The sequence below is a fragment of the Arachis ipaensis genome, chromosome B3 (genome assembly GCF_059453495.1).
Source record: "Arachis ipaensis isolate K30076 ecotype BB chromosome B3, ASM5945349v1, whole genome shotgun sequence".
NCBI lineage: Eukaryota > Viridiplantae > Streptophyta > Magnoliopsida > Fabales > Fabaceae > Arachis > Arachis ipaensis.
Genome location: NC_142438.1, coordinates 116,276,783 through 116,288,357, shown reverse-complemented (window position 1 = coordinate 116,288,357; position 11,575 = coordinate 116,276,783). Strand labels below are relative to the sequence as shown.

The following is an 11,575-nucleotide window of genomic DNA, read 5'->3' as shown; positions in this document are numbered from 1 at the left end:
CGCGTATGCGTGGCTGACGCACAGGCGTCACTTTAATTTTCTCCCATCCACGCGTGCGCATGGGCGACGCGCACGCGTGACCCCATTTTCACCTCAAAGCTGATTTTGAGTTTTCAAGCCAAATTTCGGACTCCTAAGTCTCCATCCTCACCCTTTATTCCCTCAATACTTATAGTATGCCTAGCGATGGGAAGAGGCTAGGAGATGTGGTAACTTGTGGACAAAGTAAGGGGAGAATTAATGATGAATTATGATTAATGATGACTGTATGAGTTGCTGAGGGTGATGATGGAAGTGCGGTGTAGGCCGTGAGTCAAAGGGTTGTATTTGATAATGATTATTGGCTGGTTATGGGTTATCTCATGAGCCAGATGGCTATGTGAAATATTGATTTATGGCTAGAAATGAAAATATGGCTTTGAATGCTTGTTTTATCTTGAGCTCTCTTTCTCGGAAGTGCGACCCCAGAGAGATGGAGGAAGGTGAGGATCCCCTTCCTTGTTCTTCCTGGTATTGTAAAATCGTCCCCAGCGAGATGGTGGGAGGTTAGGATCCTCTCCTTGGTTCCTCCTGGGAATATTAGAACGTACCTCCTATGTAGATGCAAGGGTTGTAGTTGCGCCCCACTTGCTCCGGATTGGTTAGTATAGAGGCTCCCCGGATGGACACAAGGGTTGTGGTTTCGCCCTACTTGCCCCAGATTATGATGAGTGATGTATAAAATGTGCAATCATGTGATGTATAAATAACGATATGGTCATGATGAATGATTATGGAATGTTATGAATGAATGTGAAATGATTATCTGAGATACGAGTTTTCCTGGATGAAAGCAGTGACTAGCCACCACGTGCTCCAGGTTGAGACTTGATACTCTGCTGACCCTATGTCGTGTAGCCGGACACTGTGAAAGTTCCGGATGAGCTCACCCCCGTGGAAAAACACCAGTGTGGGTGTTGTATGGATAAACACCAGTGTGGGTGTTGTATGATTATGATTATGATCATGTTTATGATTGAGAATGACTTAAGTTGGGGATACACGACAGAGGGACAGTCCAATGGTTAGCTACCAGGACTTGTTGGATTGGCTTTATAACCGACAGATGAGACTCATCAGCCATATGGCAGACATACATCATTTGCATATGTTTGAATTGTTTGGGTTTGCCTATTTATTTTGGTTGCTATATCATATATGCTATGTTACCTGATTATGTGCTACTTGTTCTACTTGTACTTTAATTGTGTATTAATTTTCTGTATTGCTTGTGTTTGTACAACTGAGAAGTCCCTTATGCTGGTGTCGGTGGACGCTGAGGGCTGTTCTGGATGAGATGAGTTGATGATATAGTTGAATAATGATGATGATTATTGAATGAGATAATTTGAGCTCCCTGGGTAGACACAGTGAAGTGATTTCACTTGCTCCAGGTAAAGATATGAGATAACGATATAGAATTGCTGAGATAGAATAACTGGTGATGGTTTTATGATGAGCGGATAATTTATACGCTTTTTGGCATTGTTTTTAGGTAGTTTTTAGTATGTTTTTGTTACTTTTTATTATATTTTTATTAGTTTTTATGCAAAAATCACATTTATGGACTTTATTATGAGTTTGTATATTTTTCTATAATTTTAGGTATTTTCTTGCTGAAATTGAGGGACCTGAGCAAAAATCTGATTCAGAGGCTGAGAAAAGACTGCAGATGCTGTTGGATTCTGACCTCCCTGCACTCAATGCAATTTTCTGGAGCTAAAGATATCTAATTGGCGCTTTCTCAATTGGGATGGAAAGCTAACATCTTGGGCTTTCCAGAAATGTATAATAGTCTATACTTTGTCAGAGATTTGATGGCCCAAACTGGCGTTAAATGCCAGCCAAAGAGCCTTTTATGGCGTAAAATGCCGGAACTGGCACCAGAACTAGAGTTAAACGCCCAAATTGACATCCAAGCTGGCGTTTAACTCTAGAAAAGGCCCATGCACATGTAAAGTTCAATGCTCAGCCCAAGCACACACCAAGTGGGCCCCGAAAGTGGATTTCTGCACTATCTGCACTTAGTTACTCAATTTCTGTAATCTTTAGTAACTAGTTTAGTATAAATACTAGTCTTTCCTATTGTATTCGTATCTTATCATATTTTTTCATCTTTTATAAACTTCATGCTTGGCTGGCCTCACGGCCATGCCTAGGCTATTTTCTCTTATGTATTTCCTACGGTGGAGTTTCTACACCTCATAGATTAAGGTGCGGAGCTCTGCTGTTCTTCATGAATTAATGCAAGTACTATTGTTTCTTTTTCAATTCACGCTTACTTATTCTCCAAGATATACTCTCGTACTTAATTTAGTTAAGTCAGAATGAAGGGGTGACCCGTGACAATCACCCACTATCTTCGTTACTCGCTTAGCCAAGATCCCCGTGACAATCACGGATTTGACTTGCCTCTCCTGACAACAGAGCATTCGAATCCGTGAGATTAGAATCTTCGTGGTAGAGGCTAGAACCAATTGGCAGCATTCCTGAGATCCAGAAAGTCTAAACCTTGTCTGTGATATTCCGAGTAAGATCTGGGACGGGATGACTGTGACGAGCTTCAAACTCACGAATGTTGGGCGCAGTGACAGTGTGCAAAAGGATAGAGAGATCCTATTCCGACACAAGTGAGAACCGACAGATGATTAGCCGTGCGGTAGCTGTGCCTGGTATTTTTCATCTGAGACGAGAGATCCGACAGTTGATTAGCTGTACAGAAACCATACCTGGACCATTTTCACTGAGAGGATGGATGGTAGCTATTGACACGGTGATCCACCAACATACAGCTTGCCATGGAAGGGAGCACGCATGATTGGATGAAGACAATAGGAAAGTAGAGGTTCAGAAGCAACAAAGCATCTCCAAACGCTTATCTGAAATTTCCACCAATGAATTACATAAGTATCTTATTTTATTTTATGTTTTATTTATCTTTTAATTATCAAAACTCATAACTAATTGAATCCACCTGACTAAGATTTACAGGATGACCATAGCTTGCTTCAAGCCAGCAATCTCCGTGGGATCGACCCTTACTCGCGTAAGGTTTTATTACTTGGACGACCCAGTGCACTTTCTGGTTAGTTGTATCGGAGTTATGAAAAGTGTGATTACAATTCCGTGCACCAAGTTTTTGTCGCCGTTGGCAGGGATTGTTCGAGTTTGGACAACTGACGGTTCATCTTGTTGCTTAGATTAGGTAACCTTCTTTCTTGCTTCAACCTTTATTTTATTTTCAAAAAGTTTTTAAAAATATTTCAAAAAAAAAAAAGTTTTCGAAAAAAATGTTCTTCAGAATTTTTAAGAATGAATTCCATCTTAGAGTTCAATGATGATATGTTGAAACTTGGCTGGCTATTAAGCCATGTCTAATCTTTTGGACTGAAGCTTCCACTTATCATTGCAGCTATTGGAGGAGCCTTTGGATTCTCATTTATAATTTTGTGCTAAAGCTTGGCTGGCCATTTGGCCATGTCTAATTCTTTTGGACCGAAGTTTTAGACTAACATTGCATGAATCCTGGAATTCTTATTAAAAATTTTGAATTTCTTTATTTTCTTTTTCCAAAATAATTTCGAAAAAAAATACAAAAAAATTTAATAAAATCATAAAAACCAAAAAAAATTTTGTGTTTCTTGTTTGAGTCTTGTGTCAAATTTTAAGTTTGGTGTCAATTGCATTTTTTTTAATTTTCTTAAAATTTTTGAAAATTCATGCATTATATTCTTCATGATCTTCAAGTTGTTCTTGATGATTTTCTTTGTTTGATCTTTACATTTTCTTGTTTTGTGTCTTTTCTTGTTTTTCATATGCATTTTCAAATTGTTAGTGTCCCTAATACAAAAGTTCTTAAGTTTGGTATCTTGCATGTCTTTTTTTTCTTAAAAATTTTCAAAAACATGTTCTTGATGTTCATCATGATCTTCAAAGTGTTCTTGGTGTTCATCTTGATATTCAAAGTGTTCTTGCATGCATTATTTGTTTTGATCTTAAATTTTTATGTTTTGTTTCATTTTGTTGTTTTTCTCTCTCCTCATTAAAAATTCAAAAGTAAAAAAAATATCTTTTCCTTATTCTTCTCATAATTTTCGAAATTTTGAGTTGACTTGGTAAAAAAACTTTAAAATTTAGTTGTTTCTTGTTAGTCAAGTCAAAATTGCAATTTAAAAACTTTATCTTTTCAAATCTTTTTCAAAATCAATTCTTTTTCATTTTTTTATGATTTTCGAATTTCATTCTTAAAAATTTTCAAAATATTTTTCATTTTTCTTTTAATGTTTTTGGAAATTTTAAAACTAATTTTTCAAAATTTTTTTTCTTAATTTTATTTCATATTTTCGAAAATCCTTGCAAAAAATTAATGTTTTGATTAAAAAATTTCAAGTTTGTTACTTTCTTGTTAGGAAAGGTTCAATCTTTAAATTCTAGAATCATATCTTTTAGTTTCTTGTTAGTCAAGTCATCAACTTTAATTTTAAAAATCAAATCTTTTTAATTTTTTTTCAATTCTTTTTCAAAATAAATTTCAATCACATCTTTTTAAAATTTTAATTTCAAAATCTTTTTCTAATTTCTTATCTTTTTCAAAACCACCTAACTACTTTTCCACTTCTAATTTTTGAAAATCACTGACCACTTTTTCAAAAATCTTTTTAATTAACTAATTGTTTTAGTTTTTAATTTTCTTGTATTTCTTTTTCAAATTTTCGAAACTAACTTAATTAATTAAATAAAAATAAAAATATTTTTCTTTTCTCTCTTCTTAAAATTCGAATACTCTCTCTCTCTCATCTCTTTCTATTTATTTTATTTATTTACTAACATTTCTCTTCTACTCATCTAATAATTCGAAACCTCTTCCTCTCTCTGTGTTCGAATTCTTGTTATTCTCTCTCTACCTCATTCTTCTATTCTTCTTTTCCTCTGACACATAAAGGAATTTCTATACTGTGACATAGAGGATTCCCATTCTCTCTTTGTTCTCTTCTTTTTCATATGAGCAGGAACAGGGATAAAGACATTCTTGTTGAAGCTGATCCTGAACCTGAATGGACTCTGAAGAGGAAGCTAAGAGAAGATAAAGCACACCACTCCGGAGAAGACCTTACAGCAAATTTCGAAAAAGAGGCAGACATGGCAGCCGAACTTGAGAACAATGGTGGAGATGCAAGGAAGATGCTTGGTGACTTTACTGCACCAACTTCCAACTTCTATGGAAGAAGCATCTCAATTCCTACAATTGGAGCAAACAACTTTGAGCTTAAGCCTCAATTAGTTTCTATAATGTAGTAGAATTGTAGGTTTCATGGACTTCCATTAGAAGATCCTCAACAGTTCTTAGCTGAATTCTTGCAAATTTATGACACTGTTAAGACCAATGGGGTTGATCCCGAGGTCTACAAACTTATGCTTTTCCCCTTTGCTGTAAGAGACAGAGCTAGGATATGATTGAACTCACAACCTAGAGAAAGCCTGAACTCTTGGAAAAAGTTGGTCAATGCTTTCTTGGCCAAATTCTTTCCACCTCAAAAGATGAGCAAGCTTAGAGTGAAAGTCCAAACCTTCAGACAGAAGGAAGGTGAATCCCTCTATGAAGCTTGGGAAAGATATAAGTAATTGATCAGAAGGTGTCCTTTTGACATGCTTTCAAAATAGAGCATCTTAGGTATATTCTATAATGGTCTGTCTGAATTGTCCAAGATGTCATTGGACCACTCTGCTGGTGGACCTCTTCATCTGAAGAAAACACCTGCAGAAGCCCAGGAACTCATTGAAATAGTTGCAAATAACCAGTTCATGTATACTTCTGAAAGAAATCTTGTGAATAATGGGATGACTCAGAAGAAAGGAGTTATTGAGATTGATACTCTGAATGCCATATTGGCTCAGAACAAGATATTGACTCAGCAAGTCAATATGATTTCTCAGATTCTGACTGGATGCAAGCTGCATTCGGCAATGCTAAAGAAGCCTCCCATAAAGGAAAGGCTCATGATCCTGAGAATCCTGGAATGGAAGAAGTGAATTACATGGGAGAATCCTATGGAAACACTTACAATCCTTCATAGAGGAATCATCCTAATTTCTCATGGAAGGATCAGTAGAAGCCTAATCAAGGCTTCATTAATAATAATGGTGGGAGAATTCGGTTTGACAATAGCAAACCTTTTTCATCATCGTCTCAGCAACAGACAGAGAATTCTAGGCAGAGCCTCTCTGACTTAGCAACCATAGTCTCTGATCTATCTAAGACCACTCTCAGTTTCATGACTGAAACAAGGTCCTCCATCAGAAATTTGGAGGTACAAGTGGGTCAGCTAAGTAAAAGAGTTACTGAAACTCCTCCTAGTACTCTCCCAAGCAGTACAGAAGAGAATTCCAAAAGAGAGTGCAAGGCCATAACTATATCCAAAGTGGACGAACCTAGAGAGAGTAAAAAGGCAGTGATTTCTAGTGAGGAAGACCTTGCTGGACGTCCACTGACCAATAAGGAGTTCCCTATTGAGGAACCAAAGGAATCTGAGGCTCATATAGAGACCATAGAGATTCCATGGAACTTAACGCTGCAGTTCATGAGCTCTGATGAAGATTCTTCCTCTGATGAGGATGAAGATCTTGTTGAAGAGCAAGTTGCTCGGTATCTTGGAGTAATCATGAAGCTGAATGCCAAGCTATTTGGTAATGAGACATGGGAGGATGGACCTTCATTGCTCATTAAGGAACTGAATACCTTGGTTCAGCAGAAATTACCTCAAAAGAAACCAGATCCCAGAAGGTTCTTAATTCCTTGCACCATAGGCACCATTATCTTTGAGAAGGCTCTGTGTGACCTCGGTTCAAGTATTAACCTCATACCACTCTCTGTAATAGAGAAATTGGGGATCTTTGAGGTACAAACTGCAAGAATCTCACTAGAGATGGCAGACAAATAAATGAAATAGGCTTATGGACTTGTAGAGGATGTCTTAGTGAAGGTTGAAGGCCTTTACATCCCTGCTGACTTCATAATCCTAGCACTAGGAAGGATGAAGATGAATGTATCATCCTTGGAAGGCCCTTCCTAGCTACAACAAGAGCTGTGATTGATATGGACAGAGGAGAGTTGGTCCTGCAATTGCATGAGGACTACCTTGTGTTTAAAGATCAAGGATCTTCCCCTGTAACCATGGAGAAGAAGCATGAAAAGCTTCTCTCAATACAGAGTCAAACAGAGCCCCCACACTCAACTTCTAAGTTTGGTGTTGGGAGGCCACCATTAAGCTCTGAGTCTCTGTGAAGCTCTCTAAGAGTTTACTGTTAAGCTATTGACATTAAAGAAGCGCTTATTGGGAGGCAACCCAGTGTTATTTAATTATATTTATTTTTTATAGACATTTGTTTTCCATTGCCATGTTATGTTTTCTTTAGGTTGATGATCATGTGGAGTCACAAAAACAGCTGCAGAATCAAAGCGGAATCAAAAATAGTACACCTTGGAGGACATGCTTACTGGCGTTTAAACACCAATAAGGATAGCAGAAGGGGCATTTAACGCCCAGTCTGGTAGCATTCTAGGCATTAAATGCCAAAATTGGCAGACAGACTGGCGTTTAACGCCAGAAAAGGTGTCTGGCTGGCGTTAAACACTAGAATTGGCAGACAGACTGGCGTTTAATGCCAGGAAAGGCAGCAGAGCTGGCGTTAAACGCCAGAAATAGCACACAGAGGGCGTTTAAACACCAGAAAGGTGCAGGGACCAGAATTCCTTAACACCTCAGGATCTTTGAACCCCATAGGATTCCCACCTACTCCAACTCACTCTCTCTCCTTTTCACACCTTTTCATAACACTCTTCCCCAAAATAACCTCCACCAATCACCTCCATTTCTCTTCCAAAACCATCATACAACCCACCTAACCCCACCCATTCAAATTCAAACCATCTCCCTCCCAAACCCAACCCCTATTACAAGAATTCCCTTTCCACTCCACTCCTATATAAACCCCTTATCACTCCTTCCTTTTAACACATCATAACCACCTAAAACCCCCTTGGCCAAACCATTCACACACCTCCATCTCCTCCATCTCTTCTTCCTCTAATCCTTTCTTTCTTCTTTTACTCGTGGACGAGCAAACCTTTTAAGTTTGGTATGGAAAAAAGCTCTGTTTTTTGTTTTTCCATAACCATTAATGGCACCTAAGGTTGGAGAAACCTCTAGGAAGAAGAAAGGGAAGTCAGTTGCTTCCAACTTCGAGTCATGGGAGATGGAGAGATTCATCTCAAAAGCCCATTACTAGAAAGAGGATGGAGCAAACAAGAGAGCCCACTCATGGATCTCAACAAGAGCATGAGGAAGTCCCTCATCAAGAAATTCCTGAGATGCCTCAAGGGATGCATTTCTCTCCACACAACTATTGGGAGCAACTCAACACCTCTTTAGGAGAATTGAGTTCCAACATGGAGCAACTAAGAGTGGAGCACCAAGAGCACTCCATCATCCTCCATGAAATTAGAGAAGACTAAAAGGCCATGAGAGAGGAGCAACAAAGGCAAGGAAGAGACATAAAGGAGCTCAAGAACTCCATTGGTTCTTCAAGAGGAAGAAGAAGCCACCATCACTAAGGTGGACCTGTTCTTTAATCTCCTTGTTTATTTTCTTTTCTATTTTTGATTTTTATGCTTTATGTTTTTACTATGTTACATGATCATTAGTGTTTAGTGTCTATGTCTTAAAGCTATGAATGTTCCATGAATCTTTCAGCTTTCTTAAATGAAAAATGTTTTCTGAAAAAGAAAAAGAAGTACATGAATTTCGAATTCTATCTTGAAAATAGTTTAATTATTTTGATGTGGTGGCAATACTTTTTGTTTTCTGAATGAATGCTTGAACAGTGCATATTTTTTATAGTGAAGTTTATGAATGTTAAAATTGTTGGCTCTTGAAAGAATAATGAAAAAAGAGAAATGTTATTGATAATCTGAAAAATTATAAAATTGATTCTTGAAGCAAGAAAAAGCAGTGAAAAACACAAAGTTTGCGAAAAAAATGGCAAAAAATAAAGAAAAAAAAAGAAAAAGAAAAAGCAAGCAGAAAAAGCCAATAGCTCTTTAAACCAAAAGGCAAGAGCAAAAAGCCAATAATCCTTTAAACTAAAAGGCAAGGGTAAAAAAGGATCCAAGGCTTTAAGCATTAATGGATAGGAGGGCCCAAAGGAATAAAATCCTAGCCTAAGTGGCTAAATCAAGCTGTCCCTAACCATGTGCTTGTGTCATGAAGGTCCAAGTGAAAAGCTTGAGACTGAGTGGTTAAAGTCGTGATCCAAAGCAAAAAGAGTGTGCTTAAGAACTCTGGGCACCTCTAACTGGGGACTCTAGCAAAGCTGAGTCACAATCTGAAAAGGTTCACCCAGTTATGTGTCCGTGGCATTTATGTATCCGGTGGTAATACTGGAAAACAAAATGCTAAGGGTCACGGCCAAGACTCATAAAGTAGTTGTGTTCAAGAATCAACATACTAAACTAGGAGAATCAATAACACTATCTGAATTCTGAGTTCCTATGGATGCCAATCATTCTGAACTTCAAAGGATAAAGTGAGATGCCAAAACTGTTCAGAAGCAAAAAGCTACTAGTCCCGCTCATCTAATTGGAACTAAGCTTCATTGATATTTTGAAATTTATTGTATTTTCTCTTCTTTTTATCCTATTTTGTTTTTAGTTACTTGGGGACAAGCAACAATTTAAGTTTGGTGTTGTGATGAGCGGATAATTTATACGCTTTTTGGCATTATTTTTAGGTAGTTTTTAGTATGTTTTAGTTACTTTTTATTATATTTTTATTAGTTTTTATGAAAAAATCACATTTCTGGACTTTACTATGATTTTATGTGTTTTTCTATAATTTCAGGTATTTTCTGGCTGAAATTGAGGGATCTGAGCAAAAATCTGATTCAGAGGCTGAGAAAGGACTGTAGATGCTGTTGGATTCTGACATCCCTGCACTCAAATGCGATTTTCTGGAGCTACAGAAGTTCAATTAGAGTGTTCTCAATTGGGATGGAAAGCTAACATCTTGGGCTTTCGAGAAATGTTTAATAGTCCATACTTTTCCCGATATTTGATGCCCCAAACTGGCGTTAAACACCAACCAGAGATCCTTTTCTGGCGTAAAACGCCGGAACTGACACTAGAACTGCAGTTAAACACCCAAATTGGCATCCAAGCTAGCTTTTAACTCTAGAAAACGCCTATGCATGTGTAAAGCTCAATGCTCAGTCCAAGCACACACCAAGTGAGCCCTGGAAGTGGATTTCTGCACTATCTGCACTTAGTTACTTAATTTCTGTAATCCTTAGTAACTAGTTTAGTATAAATACTAGTCTTTCCTATTGTATTCGTATCTTATCATCCTTTTTCATCTTTTATAAACTTCATGCTTGGCTGGCCTCACGGCCATGCCTAGGCTATTTTCTCTTATGTATTTTCTACGGTGGAGTTTCTACACCTCATAGATTAAGGTGCGGAGCTCTGCTGTTCTTCATGAATTAATGCAAGTACTATTATTTCTCTTTCAATTCACACTTACTTCTTCTCAAAGATATAATCTCGTACTTAATTCAGTTAAGTCAGAATGAAGGGGTGACCCGTGACAATCACCCACTATCTTTATTACTCGCTTAGCCAAGATCCGCGTGCCTGACAACCACAAGCGGTCTACATGATGTTCAACGTAGTCATTGGACGACAGCCGGAGTATAGTCTCTTGGGTCTCTGATCCACGGATTTGACTTGCCTCTCTTGACAACAGAGCATTCGAATCCGTGATATTAGAACCTTCGTGGTAGAGGCTAGAACCAATTGGCAGTATTCCTGAGATCCGAAAAGTCTAAACCTTGTTTGTGGTATTCCGATAGGATCTGGGATGGGATGACTGTGACGAACTTCAAACTCAGGAATGTTGGGCACAGTGATAGTGTGCAAAAAGATAGAGAGATCCTATTCCGACACAAGTGAGAACCGACAGATGATTAGCCGTGCGGTAGCTGTGCCTGGTATTTTTCATCCGAGACGAAAGATCTGACAGTTGATTAGCCTTACAGAAATCGTACCTGGACCATTTTCACTGAGAGAACGGATGGTAGCCATTGACAACGGTGATCCACCAACATACAGCTTGCCATGGAAGGGAGCACGCATGATTGGATGAAGACAATAGGAAAGCAGAGGTTCAGAAGCAACAAAGCATCTCCAAATGCTTATCTGAAATTCTAACAAATGAATTACATAAGTATCTTATTTTATTTTATGTTTTATTTATCTTTAATTATCGAAACTCATAACCAATTGAATCCGGCTGACTAAGATTTATAGGATGACCATAGCTTGCTTCAAGCCGGCAATCTCTGTGGGATCGACCCTTACTCGCGTAAGGTTTTATTACTTGGACGACCCAGTGCACTTGCTGGTTAGTTGTACCGGAGTTGTGAAAAGTGTGATCACAATTCCGTGCACCATTTTGTTTATGACTCTGACTCTAATTCATTGGAG

General features: G+C 38.0%; 1 non-coding gene across 1 annotated transcript; it reads right to left on the bottom strand.

Annotated features, from left to right (window-relative positions):
• Positions 1-5,583: 5,583 nt before the first annotated feature.
• On the bottom strand, positions 5,584-5,691 carry LOC148572163 (small nucleolar RNA R71). The gene has a single exon (XR_015908560.1). It is a non-coding gene; the product is annotated as a small nucleolar RNA R71 (small nucleolar RNA).
• Between the last annotated feature and the right edge of the window lie 5,884 nt (positions 5,692-11,575).